Here is a 13610-nt window from a genome sequence, read left to right on the forward strand (position 1 = left end):
AAATGTGCGTAATGTTTAACTATAACATAATTGTTACTATTTTTCAAAATAATAAATAATCTAAAAAAGATGTCTTGATTAGTTAAAACAAACTTTTCCCCCACACCAAAGCCCCTCACGCTCATGACTAGACTGTTAACATCTCCGCCCCTTGACGCCCTTTTAACACTCCGTTCGTAATGATGTTTAACATCTCTTTTAAATTAGGTGGTATGAGGTGGCACCCCATTTCACCTAGCTAGTACACGATGAACTCTAAAGAAGTCCAAAAAACTTTAACATTTATATAACAACTAAAAAACTATACCTTTTTAGGAACATTTAGAAGGTTGACATAATGACATATATATTTTATGTTTCGTAGGGCTTTCTAAATACTTCTTCGACTTCAACATTTACTTTGACGCTAAGAATCCATATTCCATAAATAACAAATCAAACTAATTAGTGGGTTCGTGATTGTCATTGTCTTCCACATATCTATGTCCTACACCAGGACTTGGACCTGAATCAACCATAAAAGGGCTTCTAACACGGTCTTTGACGGTTGGAACTGAGCTCGAAGTCCTTGACACTTCAACACTGAGATGACCATATGCCTTCTTTCTTGTTCTCGGGCCAGTGAGTGGACGAGCTTCGGTTGTTAAGAAAGTTGTACAGAGTGCAAGGACAAGAAGGATCGATAACAAGATTATGGGAATGAAAAGATATTGGTGTTGTTTTGACATGTTTTAATAATAAAAGGTTATGGGAAATTATCGATGAATTGGTTTTGGCATGATTTGTGTATGAATATATATAATAAGTAAACTGAAGTTCGCATATATACTGTATTTAACGATTGATGACGTGCTATAATATCATAACGTTACGTTATTAAATAACAAGTGCAGTGAACTTCGCATAGGTTTGACCAAATATTGGAGGGTGTGGCCGCCTCCTGGGTCATGTTGTTTGGTAAAATCCAACATTGTGCGTACCTTAATTAGAAACATCAAACGCATGAAAGATTTTTTGTTTTGTTTTGTTTTTGTGTGTGTACACTCTAACACTGAAACCAGTTATTTATCTATAGTATTATTTTTAAGTATTTACTGTGATGGTGCTTATGATTTCAGAGTTATAGAAGCTACGATTCAATTAAGTAGCAAGATGATATACGTAAAAATTTTGAAAGTACAAAACCATATTATACCACTCACTCAAGCTCAATGTTTAACTACTAATTGTGTCCTCTCTAGTTGGGCTTAGGGCTAATGAATTTATTGCATGCCAGGTTGCACGAAAGGCGGAATTAGGCAAGTTTGCTAAACACGAGAAAACTTGTTTGAAGAACCAACACGTGTTTACCCATTTCGTCTCCAATACGTTTTTTATTTATTCTAGAGGCCGTGAACTTTCTAAACAAGGTTCAGCGGGTAGTACATAGTAATTTTTCAATCCCTAAGACTCAAAACTTTATTTATGGTAGTATTGAATTTGGTATCCAAAATGAGGTTGCGGTGCAACTTGTTACGAGTCTATCTATAACTTCATTGTAACTAGGTGTTATCCCGGCGCGTTGCGTCTGTACCTTCGTTGTAGTTGTTTCTCCGTTTAGCTAAGCGGGAGGTTGCGTCGGTGTACCTTTCTTGTAGTTGTTTCTTTGTTTAGCTAGGCAGTGGGTGCGATTTATTAATTGTTACAAAAGTTCCTTCCATTTATGGTGCTACGTATACCTAGGCAATTTGGTGTACATTTAACACCAACGCTTATCGTCTATCTCCCACCTTACAACAATCGCGCCGGTCACACGATTCAAGCACACATAAAACATTATACGTTATAATAACTTTACCACCACACCACCTTTTCCATTACTTGATTTAGTAATAAATCTATAAATACAAAAATGTATTTCTATTAAAAAAAAACAGGTTATGAGCTAAGATTCAAACTGGAGACCCGCCACTAGCTACCATACTACACTACCACCACACCAACTTTCAAGGTTGTTACTATTGTTGCTTTCAATTATTAAATACTAAAACAGATTTCGTAATATTAAGAGAAAAAAGAAACTTAGTGGCTGCCATGTATTGATTGGACCTCCTCAATATTACTGTAGCAGCAAGTTTTGCTATAATTGTTTTGGATAAAAAGATATCTCAAATGGCTCATTTTTAGTGTGTGGCTATGCTGAGTTCACATTTTATTATTACTATATGATCACAATTCACAACTCCATCTACTTTCAATTTCTCGAATTTTCAATTGCGGTACTAAAACGATTAAGTATCACAAAACCTGGTAGGATATTTGGTTTTGAATATAGCTCAGTTTTGGTAGAGGTATATCAAGTTTATTATATCCGAATCGAATAAAAAAAAAAGAATGAATGAAAACTCTATTTGGTACAAGTGGCGGAGTTAGAATATTTTTTCTATGGGTTCGGGATTTTTCGATACCCTATTTTTTTTCGGTGTCAAAGTTTTCGGGCCTAGAAGGGCCGGGTCGGTAATTCGGTCAGATAAATAAAATACAATATCACTATCATCAACATTGAATAAAATATATAGTCATATTAATTAATAAAAAAAATATTACATATTATTATTGTTTCCAATGCATTTTCATGTTTTCAATATAACAAATGCAAGCATCATTTGTTAAAGAAATAGTTGGTCGGTTGTTGTTGTTGTTGTCTGGTTTAAGTCCGAAGGCGAGGCAATGGTTGAAGCCTTAAGGCAAACTGGCGTAGAGTTGAAGACAAGTAGATGACGTTTGGACTTTGGTTGATAGAGACAGAAATTGATCGGTCGTTCCTTTTTGTTTTTATTTAATCTTTATTTAGGTATTATGTTTTATTAAGAATGCTAATTGGTTGGGCTTATTCACCAATTTTACAAATAATTTTAGGCTTTTTTATAATATATATTATTGGCCAATTTATAATGTTTGTTAGTAATTTTTCTAGTTTTTTTAAATCTTTCTATATTTTTAACAAAATATTCATTACTTATAACTATTTTTTTCCTAATTAATGGGTTCAAATATTTTTTTAAATGATACTGGGTTCTCTCGTCGAATAAGAATGAGTTCGTCCGTTAATTCAATACTGTAGGTTATATATAAAATTGAAAAAACATCGGGTCCAGCCGAACCCAATGTCTATTATGTGGCCCTGCCACTGATTTGGTATACATTGTGGTATAGAAAAGGCCGCAATGCTTGACGGTTTCACTTTTAAGTTTTTGTCTTTTTGATAGATTATTGGGATGTGATAAACGTTGGTTTTCTCATCTAATCTAATTACTATATTAAACTAACATATAGTTTCCACATGACCTTTGATTAAGCTATCCACATAGGATTACATCTCAACAATTTTCAAAATTATAATTTACACATAATAAGCTATTTAATTTTATTCTACCTATTTATACTATTAAAACAAAATCATTTTTTCATAAGTTATGTTATTATGAACCCATAAGATAAAAATATGTTGTATTAAATATATTTTTGACATATAAATATATTTTAATATGCTTTTGAGACGGCAATATATATTATTACGTATATTATTAAATTTAACTTTTTTGTTATATTTTTTTAACCACCCGTGTATTACACGGGCTATATCCTAGTATATATTAAAGAATTTGAGTCAACGAGTGTAATCAACGAAGGGTTAATTCTTCTAATTATGAGAAATACCACCATAAGTCATGACTCGTGAGCAATCGACATATGCTGAAGGTAGAAGCATTCATGGTGTCCGTTTGTTAATAACTAAGAAGAGACCCGGTGCGTTGCGTCGGGCTTATGTTATTGATAGTTGGATTCGTACAACTTATCAAATCGTGCAGTGCGTCTGCGAGTCGAGGTGAATTTGATCAGTGTCGGGTGACGAAACTAGTAACCCCCCTCCCCCTAAAAAAACTTTGTTAACACAAAAGTACAACAAATTAACATAACAAAACACACGTTGCGGTTACAATCGATGACATTTTGGTTGATATCTAGTTATGGTGCCAAAAATAAAGCAAACCATAAATTCGTCTACCAAATACAACAATTTAACATATTTAAAATATAAAAAAATGTGGCGAACAAAAAAACATGCGCGTTGCAGTTGCGAACTGATACACATCCGTTGATTATGGAATCGAGGGATAAAAAAAAGTGATAAAAAAACACAGGTGTTGCGTTTGCGAACTAACGCGAATTCAGTCGGAATCAACGTAGTTGGGAATAAATCGTACACAGAAAACCATGTGTTGTGATGGTGAGCCGACAGCCCGACACGAGTTCGGTTGGTATTAGGTTACGACACCAGAATTAAAGCAATAAGTTAATTCATTCACACTCAAAATACAATAAATTAACATATTTACATAAAAAGACCGTGACGAAAACAAAAAATATAAGCATGTTGTGGCCGTGACTTGACGCGAATTCATTCAAAATCGATGGACTAAAAAAACTCGCGGAGAAAAAACCTTAGGTTGTGACCGCGATCTGACGTGAATTTAGCCGAAATCATTTGACGGTATCAATGATAAAAAAAATCCGTTTTTTACGGTAGCGAACCGATGCGAAAAACGAAAAACAAATTAAAAGCAAATAAAAACACCGACCAACCACGTGAACCAATCACATGATTGCGTCGCCAAACTTTTTAATTATTATATAATATAATAATGAGTTGTGTTCTTGACTAAAAATCAAATAAGCAAGTAAATTGAGATCTTTACAGACCAGTATTGTAAAGAAATACTTTAATGCTCAGTTTTTTTAATTATGAGACAACAAACGCCATGGAGGTGCCGCCATCAACCTCACCTGCTAACGGGGCGCCAAGCCACAACACCCCAATTATCATTCTCACACCATCCCCTTAACGGATTGCCCCCTTTTGATGGATGGGGTTCCTTTTAAACTCGTCAATCATATACACATTTATTTAATTTTTATTTTTCTTCACTCTAACTAACATATAAGCATTTGTTAATAAAACCACAACACAATACCTAATTATATATATATTTTTTGATAGTTGAATAGGCTGCATTATTTTATGCAACTTTATCATCTAGTGTTAAATTCAAACATAGATTATAAGAAAATTAATAAATTAATATTTTAATTTTTAATTTGATCAACGGACCGTTCTTTTGACGTTTTGATGTACTTCCATTTGGTTGTATTTCTGATCGTTCTTTGGGTGTTAGGTATACATGTTTTCAATTACCCGTAGAAGGCATACTTTGTCAGTAACATTATATTCCAAGTTGAACCGAGGGCTCGTTTGTAATAAAATTTTAAAAGACTGCGTGTATATTTTACTTACGCATCTGTAATATTACGGAGCTGTTCGATAGTTTTTTAACAATTTCATTAATAGGTTACATTATTTGAATCGATTAGGGCTAGAGTATGCTTGGTTATACCTCGTAATAGGGGTGTTCTTCGAGTTATTTATTCAGGTTTCGGGTTGTTTGGGTCGGGGTGTTCGGGTTTGAGCTCAAAGCAAATTGACCCAAATAAGGTCGGGTTGTTCGGGTTGAACGGATCGGGTTAATTCGGATCGGGTTTCATGTTTAACCGTTTAACAAGTTAAAAAATTATTCACCTTTAACAAGATCATACGTATATAAAACCATAATTCAAACCTTCATAAAACCATAATCAAATCAAATTCAATATTTAAGTTGGTGAGAATTCATAAGTTTAAAGTATATATATATATATAATATAAAATTTCTCGATTCATATTTCTCATGCGATAAGACCAACTATACGTAGATGATATCAAGTATGTAAATAACACCCTAACCTAGGGGAATGATAACCACCATTTAGTCCAACCGAGACATAGTATAGGCGGCGCGGGTACGTCCCGTTGGACCCTCCCACTTTGATGTTTGATGTACCAACCATAAACGATTAACACATTGCACATAATTTCACGTAAGATAATCATAAACGAATCGGATAGATAATATTAACATGTTCAGAAACACGTATGAATCGGTTTGAAACTTGATGACATAACAATCGATAAAAAGCTAATAACATGCTACACCCCAAAAATAAAGGTTTAAAATGGGTTATGAAAACTCACTTGGAATGAGTAATACGGTAATGAGATGACGATGACGGTTTAAGTGAACTAAACGATTCCGTGAGAACTCCCAACAATTTGTCCTAGTCATTAAAGTATAAACAAATAAAAATATAAAACAAAAAAAAAAATAAACTGACTAAACACGAAAGCAAAACGGGTTTATAATAGATTTTGGGATCGTTAAAGTATTAATTACGTTTATTAAAGTTTTATTAAATTAAAATTATATTTGATTATTAAATGAAATTTAATCATTTTAGAAAAAATGTAAATACTAATATATATATATATATATATGAGTGTGTATATATGTATTCATCTTATATACGATTAGGTTCTTTTCAGAAGTGTTTCTTATTGCGAGTAGTACGAGAATTGAATCTAACCAATAATATTTTTTCTTTTATTTTATCATTTATTTAATGACAAGGGTGTTATAGTAAAAAGTGATTTTTTTCCTATTTGGTAGGCCAAAATATATGGAATAGTTACAATTAATTTGTTTTCATATTTTTTAAAATATAGTCAAATCAACCTATACCAAATTCGTGTTTTTTTATCTTATCAAATTCAATTTTGTTGATTTGTCAATATTATTTTTTCTATTCTCGTAATTTAAATTTCATACATTTATCTAGATAATAGTTCTTAAATTCAATGACACCGATAAATTTACACAGTACATAAATGAAGATACACATGAATAAGATTACACATGCACAATTCGAAATACCACCTACATAGTACATACGAACCTACACAGTACATAAATGAACCTACACACGATAAAAATTACACATACACCATTAAAAATACCACATACACAGTACATATATGAACTTACACAACAGTATATGAACATACACAGTACATAAATGAACCTACACACGATAAAAATTACAAATACACAATTCGAAATACCAGATACACGGTACATATACGAACTTACACAGTACATAAATGAACCTATACACGATAAAAAGTACACATACACAATTCGAATTACCATATACACAGTACATATAAGAACCTATAAAGTACAAAATAAACTTTTTTTATTATATTAAATGTAATATCCGTATTTTGAGAATAATAAATAAAAGAAAAGTTTATTATTTCATGTGTGTAGTTATTTAATTTTATTAAGTTATAAAGAGATTGAGTGGTAGAGATGATCAAAAAAACCGGTTCCTGGAACCGAACCGGTGGAACCGAACCGGAACCGAACCGGTTCCTACCCGTTTTTTGTAGGAACCGGACCCTATCTGATTCAACCCGATGATCCGTGACCGGTTCTTGCATTTCTGAGTGTGGGCGGGTAGGAACCGGAACCGGTTCCTAACCGTTTTTTTTGGCCGTTTTTTGACCGTTGGGGTCAAAAATAGCCGTTTTTTGAACCTTACGGTACATGAACCGGTTTAGGAACCGGTAAGAACCGGTTCCATAGGTTAGGGGTCCGAGGGTGGGAGAACCGGTTCAGTTCCCTAACCGGTTCGAGCCTGGAACCGGTTTCAAAGGGGTTTTGAATATAGGAACCGGTTAGGAACCGGTTCCGGTTCTTAGTCCCAAACCGTTTTGAACATCTCTATTGAGTGGTAGGCCTAGGATTTATGTATGGACTTAAAAGTGGTTCCGGGCCTAAGGCCCATAGGTTGGAGTATTTGAACCCCAAACTCTCCCTTTTTACCCAAACACTTCTCATTTTCCATTTCTTTCTTCCCTACACACACTCAAAACACCCAAAAACCCTCTTCCTCTCATATTCATATAAAATTCAAGAGAAATAAGGTAATTTCGTGATCTAGCCTCATCAAGCAACAAGAAACACATCTAAGATCCACGGTTTGGTCCAGATCCGAACCAAACCGGAATCCCGTAAGGTGCGTTTTGTTAAAAAGGTTATGTTTTTTAGGTCGGTTTTGACATGCAACTTGGTATTATAGTAGATCAGGCTGTAAGATGCAAGAAAAATATAAACTTTATGATCCGCGAGTTAACGGGTTCGATAAGGGACGAACGAGTGATATTTGGGCTGTGTAAAAAGCAAGTAGACAAAGTTGTTACGAACCAAAACCCATTAAAAGGGTAAAATCGGGTCATAAGGAAGAGTCACGGAGGAAAATGGCTGAAAATTGGTAAAGTAAAGGAAATGACTATTCTGATCGCACGTAACAAATCGCATCGTACATACATGTGATGCGATTAGTTCGAGGAAATGCGATGCGATCAGAATTCACCATGCAATGCGACTGGTTGTTCATGCGATGCGACTGGTTGCTCATGCGATGCGACTGGTTTGCATCCATGTGACGCGACTGGTTGCATCCATGCGATGCGATTCCTTTTAGCCATGCGATGAGATTGGTTTTACATGCGATCCGAATTGTTGTAAACTTAACCCAACTCGTTTTTCCAAACTTCGGAGCTGAAACAACAACAAATAAGAATTAATATAATATCCTACTCTTAACAACCCAGTGGAAAGGAAGATTTCTGCCAACCGGGATGGAATCCCTTTTGACAAAAAAGAATTTCCTATTCCATTCTTCGTCATTTTTTTTCCAGGATCAGGTGAGTTTGGTAAGGGAAGATTTGAAAGACGAACCAACTAGAACCATGTGTTTTTAATTGGTAGATAGAGGCTAGGGCAGAGATGTCGAACTCTAGATTATGAGTTGTAATAACCTTGCTCAACATGTACAAGATCCTCCACGCCATCGGCATCATCTAGGCATAACTTAAGCCGGTAATCTCGAAAAACTTTGAGATGAAAACGGCAAAAGGGTAAAAGAGGACTATAGAGAACGGGTAAAACATGAAGCAAACCCAGGTTTTGGAAATGAGATCGAAACACATATGCTTATCAAAAGGTCAAAAAACAGTTCCCTTAAAAGTTCCATCGGCTTGGAGTTTGGTGAGCTCACCGTCACTAAAGTTACAAACTTCTTGGCTTGAGAAGTTAGAAGATCTGAATTTCATATTCAATGAGGAGATAAATAAACTAAATCGATTAATTATAGGCATTTATCCATATAATTAAGATGTGGTGGTCAGTTTACCTGGGAAGTTGAATCATGTTCCGTCAAATTAGTTGTGCCTACTTCATCAGGATAAGTATTGAATAAATATTACCGTTGTAAAGTTGTTTACAACTGTCATGTTTTGGGGGACAATTGTTGTGGGTCAATTTCTTGCTTAATATCTTGAAGAATATCCTAAATGATATCCTTCTGCCTAGGTTCCCTGATAGGTTCGGAATCCTGAACCTTTATTCATTTATACTAACTGTTATGCTTGTAGGTTACTCATCAAATAACAACCTAAAGGGCTAGTGAGACTTAGTCTTGCTTAAATATTGGAAGACTAGTGATGTACTAAAAGTAGTTATTAATTTATTAACTAAATAAACGCTAATCTAGACACTAAGTAATAATTCTAGACTCTTAACTTAATTAAAACTACTAACCGGCAAGTGAAACAGTCAAATCTAGTACAGCTAAGAAAGTCTGGATATCGAACCCACGAGACTCTTTTAATTACGTTAACTAGGTAATTAGACTCGACTAACTGACACGACTATTTATTTATTAAAGGGTGGTTTACTAAAAACTAATATTAAACTGATATTAAATTAATCACTAAGACTTAAAACGACTAAACTTAGAACTTGGTTCAAATGATGACAAGTAACCACCTAGGCTAGAATCCCTAATGTATCAATTATCAAATAGTTGGAAAATGCTAAGTTATAGAACTAAGATCTTAAAATAGTTGCTTAAAGAAAACCCAAACAGAACCCCTAACCCTTCTCAAGTTGACACCTATGGGTTTCTATTAAGTTCTTAAAAACACCAGTTTATTAGACTCGCTTACGGTCGCTTATTTATTTATGACAAGTACCTCTATAAGAAATCCTACCTTACAGCACGGAAATCAAAGGAAGTTTAAAGTATTCACTCGACTAGATAAACAAGGCTGAAAAATCAAACCTAGACGGACTCCTTACGAAGAACTAAATCTAGCAATCTTAAACAACCAAGACTTATCATATAATCTACCACCTTTCAGCTATTTAGATTAGCAGCACACTTAGGTCTATTTGATTTATTAATATTGTTCATATGGCTTTATTGCAAATCAACCATAAACTAGTCAAAAACACACAGTAGATGACGTAACAGAATCCTATCATATGACAGACAATAAAAAAGGAAATTGTGGAACAATAACACTCGTCAAACAATCCTAAGCACATATATGCATCGAATAAATAACAAGAAACCTCTTACTTAAATATCATAAACCATAAACAAAACAAAATCCAAACTAAAATCCAACTTCAACAAAAGTTCATCATAAAGTCTAGACGGTCTAAGGGTTTAACCAACAACCATACTCAAGAACAAAAGAAAATAAATAGGTTCAAATAATGAGTTCATAAAAAAAACAATAAATTCAAACAAAATAATAATGATGTTTGGCTGAGTAGGTGTTGAACCAGGATGGTATCTGGTTGAGCCAAGATGTGCTTCACCCTTTTTTATGTTGATCGAACTTTCTTGAAAACTTAATGGAGCTGCCCTTGTGTCCAATCTCACGGCCACACCAATAAATTGTTGGCTCCCTTTCTTCTTATATTTAGCTTCAAAAGAGTATTTATCCCTACATTTTACGGCCCAATTCATTTGTTATGAAAGCCCATCTACGATTAGTGGGTCTAAGTCCATGCTGTATCAACTTCCTTTTCAAACGATGGCCCACAACTCCACAACATATCCAACCTTGCTGGTGACTTTCGTTAAATATTTGTTCTCTAGCCTTAAGTCCATTAATTGCTTTTGATGTCCCTAGCAAAGAAAGAAATCGTAGTCATATATTTGTCAAAATATAAATCCAATTTAATTAATTCTTTCATCTAGCATTATAACTTAGTCACATAATTTTGTTAGGTTATTTGGTTTACGCTACCAAGATAATAATAATACATTCGAATATTTACTCGCTCTCAAAGTAGTTATTAATTTATTAATTAAATAAACGCTAAATATTATTGGACTTTGTCCTATATATTCCCTAAGAAAATATTTATTGACTAAAAACTTCAAGTCCCAATAGTGTATCCTCAGAGTCGCCATCCCCTTGGTAACACGTAAACTCTCAGTCTTGTATAGTATTTACACTTTGGTGTCTTTTTCTATTTTGAGAATGCTTCTTTGGCATTTTTTTTTCATTATTTAGCTTTTCTTACTTTCTTTTGCTTTTCGAACCAATTTTTTTGGAATACTTTTAACTTTCATACAATTTTTCTCTCTTTTCTTTTATCTTTTTCATTTTTTATTGTGCAATTAGGCATCTTTAACTTATAAATATATAACTAAATTCTAATCTCGTTTAAAATTGGACATGGCGGGGGCGCCACCACTCTTTATTTATTTTCATAAAACGGTAGTGGCGTGCTAATTTTAAAGTGCATTCAATTCTCACCACCTTAGGGTAATCGTTTATGGTAATACTCCATATAGCTTATCGAATTTCAGCTTCACTATCCCTCTTAGGATAAGAACCTACAAAATCTAAGATTAATTAAGTTTATTAAGAATATACAATGGGAAACCTTTCAAGACTAGCTAGGCCTATCGACACATCCCAAGTTTAATACGCTTTCTTTTATATTATTTCATATTATTAGTAGTTTGAAAAACCATTTTCCAATTATACTATCATTTTCCATTAGTGCAAAAACATATTCGTAAAATTCTTGGGACATTTTTTTTTCACTTTTCTTTTATATATATATATATATATATTCATATTTTTATTTTTGCCGAAAAACATCAATTTCCCATCCCTACACTCAAATTTCACATTGTCCTCAATGTGAGAAAAAAAATTACCAATAAAATTATGCAAAAAATAAAAATAAATTAATGAATTGGAACAGACTCCCCTGGTAAATTGATGATATGGCTCGTGAGTCGTATTCCGTGCCCTCCAATTCGAACGCGATCAGCAAACTATCTTCAAATAACGTCATCTCTCACGACCAAAAACAACAATCTTGAAGCAAGTGGCATCCCCACACTTGCTTAAAGCCATAGCTAATCAATCATCTCATAAGCAACCCGGGTTGCCTCCCGAGAAACGCTAAGTTTACAAAAGAGTCTTCAGCCGGACTCGTTCCCGAAACCTCAATCAGGAGGCTTCTCCTTTATCCTCTTCCCATCAGTACTCTTCAACACTCTCCGCTTACAATTAGTTGAGAAGAAACTAGTTCCCAAACTCATGTGACCACAAAAATAAGCATTCAGCTTGATCACCCAATTATTGAAATTCTAAGGATATGATAAATTCGGCACACTTTGATTCCTAGCTCTAGCTGTCCTCCTTCTTGGGGCTCTTGATTTACGTGGCGATCCACGAATGAGTATTTCTAAAAACCTGCCAGCTTTACCGCGCGCACACGGATGATGTTTCACAATGAGATGCAGTTCTTTATTCTTCAACTCTTCGGATGTCTTATGTGATTCCTCTTTGAGAATTAGCTTCTCAACCGGCTCCCTGAATAACAATTTTTCAAGCTCCTCAATATCTCTTTTGGGGTTAAAATCTCTTTCATCAATATCAGCTAAACCCAATAACTCTTCACCAAATTCACCTCGAAACTCGTCCTCCCATGAGGGAATACTCTCCACTATTTGATTCTGCAAACCAACATCCTCAAACTCGATCACCGGCTCACTAAATTGTATTTGACTCTTTAAGCATGACCGAAACTCATCCATAAGATTCCAAAGCGGTGTACTTAGATTAATGCTATGGACAACACGCACGAAATCAATGAATATCTCTTCTGGATGTGGTATGTAATCCATCATTGCACCAGATGAGTCTTTACAACCAACAACATTCCCCATCCTATCGTATATCGGGAAAAATTTAGGCACATAGTAGCACTCTATGAAGATCACTGCAAAGATAAACTTAAACAGAAAAGGATCACGGGCACCAGATAACAGTGAAATAAACTATATATTACAGAAAAAAAAACTAAACTAATTTAAAGCAATTAAACTAAACTATATTAACCTAATATTATAAAAATAAAATAAAATAAAAACTTCTTAGACTCCTACGACTCAAAAACAAAACAAAATACATATAACACGTATGTAGCAAGTAAGTCTAATTAAAACTAATAACGCTATCGCCAAGAGTCCCCGGCAACGGCGCCAAAAACTTGATGTGCTAAAAGTAGTTAATAATTTATTAACTAAATAAACGCTAAGTAATAATTCTAGACTCTTAATTTAACTAAAACTACTAACAGGCAAGTGAACCGAGATATCAAAATAGTCACTTAAAGAAAACCCAAACAGGACCCCTGACCCTTCTCAAGTGGACACCTATGGATTTCTATTAAGTTCTTAAAAACACAAGATAAACAAGGCTAGTTTAAAGTACCTCTATAAGAAATCCTACCTTACAGCGCGGAAATCAA

Source organism: Bidens hawaiensis, unplaced genomic scaffold (assembly GCF_021521415.1).
Source record: "Bidens hawaiensis isolate Kalapana, Puna unplaced genomic scaffold, B.hawaiensis_p1.1 tig00003902_1, whole genome shotgun sequence".
Lineage (NCBI taxonomy): Eukaryota > Viridiplantae > Streptophyta > Magnoliopsida > Asterales > Asteraceae > Bidens > Bidens hawaiensis.